Source organism: Onychomys torridus, chromosome 1 (genome assembly GCF_903995425.1).
Source record: "Onychomys torridus chromosome 1, mOncTor1.1, whole genome shotgun sequence".
Classification (NCBI taxonomy): Eukaryota; Metazoa; Chordata; class Mammalia; order Rodentia; family Cricetidae; genus Onychomys; species Onychomys torridus.
In genome coordinates, this window is record NC_050443.1 from 86,428,168 (window position 1) to 86,432,173 (window position 4,006).

Genomic DNA, 4,006 nt, shown 5'->3' on the forward strand with positions numbered 1-4,006 from the left:
GGTCAGAAGACAATGTCGCTGTCAGTTCTGTTCTATCACCATTTTTGATACAGGGTGTTTTCTGTCATTCACTGCTCCTTACTCCATCTTCTGGACCCCAGGACCTCCAGCGATGATTGTCTCTCTGCCTCTCACCTGCCAGTAGGGACAGGAAACACTTGGGTAAAAGTTAATTGATGCTTAGTGGTCAATCACTTTTATCTGGGTTATATCATGGTTACACTAAATGACTTAATGAAAATAAGATTAGAGAGAGACTTTTATCAAGGTGACATCAGGGGTGCAGTGAAAGTAAGATTCATGACAGGGTTGAGCTGATTCTTTGGGTGGAGGGTCACTGTGCCTTCTATCCTCCATTATAACTTAAAACATATAGGCTGAGGCCAGCTGTCATGTGTTTGATGTATAAATTATGGAATGTTAATTCTTACTGGAAATTATACATACCCCATTCTGTGCACTATTTTCTAAGTAACAATGACGTTTTATACTCTTGCCTATAAAAATTGTGTATTCCTCAAATAATTATTGAACTTTGCATCTCATCCCTCCCTCTAATCACCCAAAGTGCCTAATAGAGTATGTTACATCAACCACTAAAATACTAAAAGAGAATTGGTGAACATGAATGAAAGAAACAAAAATAGTCCATTTAATGATTGGTAATATTTTCTAACATGAACTAGCCTGAATCAAATATAAACTTGTAGGAATATTAACCTAAGATAATTGGCTATAGTGTACATCGCAAAATTTTCAAGTGCAAGTGAACCAATACTCACGAAAGTAAGAAAATGAGAGATTGCTTGAGATAGAGATAGACCCCTTCAAAATTAACTGTGTTTGTGTGAAATGAACTTTTAAGCTCTACTGGGAATGAGGTAATGATCTCTGGTGATTTAAATTCACACTGGAACCCAAAGCCTCACCAGGGACTTAACCTTAGGGACCAACAATGACAGTGGAAACAGCTTTGCAGCTATAAAATCATGGTGACTTTGAACTTCCTACTTTGAAATGAATTCTTATTTTAAGAGGTAAGATTGTGACTTCATTGGTAAGTGGAGATACTTCATTCTTTGAAAATATACTGTGTTTACAAACGATGGTAGAAACAAGTCAGATGGAATCAAGCAATCATTACAGCAGAAGGAAAATAAACACAATTTATGGAATCACCTTATATTTTCATAGGCAAATTACTCAGAATGACAGGCATAAAACTACGTTTTCAAAGATTCCTGATTCATCCATCCATTGGTAAGGCCAGAAACCATGACCTTCAAATATGTATACACATAAGCATTCAACCAAAAGGCTAACAAGTTCACTAGCTTTGAAATGCCTTGTGATTTACTGTCAGTGACTATCATGTAAAAAGACCTGTTTGCATATGGACTGAATGTTCTAGCATCACAAGCATCACTGTGAACAAATGAAGATGTAAATACAGTATATGAGAAATGAAGTTAATCAGCTGCCGCTGGGGGAACCTTGATAAATCTCTTAATTTCTTAGTTTGAATATTTATAGATCTGTATCCTCTGTTGAAAATCATGTTAATTTATTCCATCACACTCCTATTACAAAACATTGTGACACTGGGAAAGGATTTGGTGTGTTTTAATACAAAATTAATAATAATGTGCTAAATATTATTCATGTTTTACATGATGATGAAATTAATATTTCAAGGTCCTTTAAAGAGTGATGAACTATTTAGAGGTATTTAATGAGCTTAGAAAAGGAAATTCCATTTGTAATTTTAGTGTGATTTCTCTTCTATTCTCAGATGTAACAAGAAAATTTATATTCTTTTTAAAGTTAATCAAGACATGAGCTTACTTACAGAAATGACAGAATTTGTGACCAGTGTCACCAACAAATCAACACTCTGTGTATTAACCATCAGAAAGCTTGAATGCCATCCTAATGCCTGTCACTAATTTTTATGTGCCCTTAACTGTATGGCTACCCATTACTTATACTGTGGTTGCTAAAAAGAATACTCTGAGTTCAACCTAACTGGTGTTCATATCTACTTTTCTTTGTAAAGATGAATTATTTCTATTTTTTGAGGAAGAATCTTGCCTGCATATACATATGTACACCACGTGCATGCCTGCTGCCTGTGAAGACCAGAAGAGGGATAAAATCCCCAGAACTAGAACCAAGACTGCTGTGAGAAACCATATGGGTGCCAGAGATTAATATTAGGTCCTTTAAAAGTGAAACAAGGGATCTTAATCACTGAACATCTCTGAAATCTCATAATTCAGTTACTACATGTGTGTGTGTGTGAGAGAGTGTGAGTGTGTGTGTGTATGTGTGTGTGTATTATATAGCCTAAAATGTTTTTCTGCTGTAAATGGAAACAATAAAATAACTTAAATGCTATTTATTAGAAATAAAAATAGAAAGACATTCAAATATTTAGAATCATGTCTTGTGATGTAGTATTTAATAAAAGTTAGCAATTATTTCATTCTTTGTTACATAATTCTATGCTCTTACATTTTGATCTTTTATTATAATAAATAAATTAATATTTTCTTAAGATTAACATTTTATTTATTTGTCTATTTATTGGTGTGTGGAGGTGGTACAGGTGACAAAGCATATGTGTGGATAATGAAGGGCAACATTCAGGAGTTGGTTCTTTCTTCCTATCTTGTGGAATTCAGGAATCAAATTCTGGATGTCAGGTGTCAGGCTTGGTGGCAAGAGTCTTAACCTGCTAAGCCATCTCCCCAGGCTAAGTCTCATAATTTTCAACTTTATCCTTGATGACAATTAGGAATGTTTTATTATGAGTAAAAGTAAATAAAAGTTATTTATTATTTGTAAAAAATTCTAAAATTATTGCTTAATAACTTTGAAGGAATATATAAATAATGGCAACCCAAGTAAATAATCAACTGTTAGTCCAATATTTTCGAAAATATATTAGTCTGTAATGCTCTTCATATATGTATAAAATGAAATGAAATTACTAATTTATAAATCCCCTCTTATACTGTCTCCATCACAGCCTTGATCTGGCAGCAGCTACACTGTCTCATGGCTTTCCTGGAGATTGGGAACCACACTGCAGTGACAGAGTTCATTTTATTGGGCTTAACAGATGACCCAGTCCTTAAAGTCGTTCTCTTCATCATCATCCTCTGCATCTACCTGGTGACTGTGTGTGGGAACCTCAGCACCATCCTTCTCATCAGAGTCTCTTCCCAGCTCCATCATCCCATGTACTTTTTTCTAAGTCACTTGGCTTCTACTGACATAGGCATCTCATCTTCTGTCACACCCAACATGCTTGTCAACTTCCTGGTAAATCAAAATACCATCTCATATCTTGGATGTTATGTACAGCTTAGCTTAGGTGCTTTTTTGGGGGCACTTGAATGTTTCCTTCTGGCTGCCATGGCTTATGATCGCTTTGTAGCAATTTTCAACCCACTGCTTTATTCAACCAAAATGTCCACACAAGTCTGTATCCAGCTAGTTGTGGGATCTTATATAGGGAGTTTTCTTAATGCTTCCTCCTTCACCTTTTCCCTTTTTTCTTTTCTCTTCTGTGGACCAAACAGAGTCAATCACTTTTTCTGTGATTTTGCTCCTTTAATGGAACTCTCCTGTTCTGATGTCAGTGTTTCTATAATTGTTACCTCTTTTTTTTGCTGCATCAGTAGTCATGATCACTGTGTTTGTCATAGCTCTCTCCTACACCTACATCCTCATCACCATCCTGAAGATGCACTCCACTGAGGGCCGCCACAAGGCCTTCTCCACCTGCACCTCCCACCTCACTGCAGTCACTCTGTTCTATGGGACCATCACATTTATTTATGTGATGCCCAAGTCCAGCTACTCCACAGACCAGAACAAGGTGGTGTCTGTGTTCTACATGGTGGTGATCCCCATGTTAAATCCCCTCATCTATAGCGTCAGGAATAATGAGATTAAAGGTGCACTGAAGAGACAGCTTGGTAAGAAAAATTTGTTCTAG

General features: G+C 36.1%; 1 pseudogene; it reads left to right on the forward strand.

Moving 5' to 3' along the window:
* The first annotated feature begins 3,060 nt into the window (after positions 1–3,060).
* On the forward strand, positions 3,061–4,006 carry LOC118594001 (annotated as a pseudogene).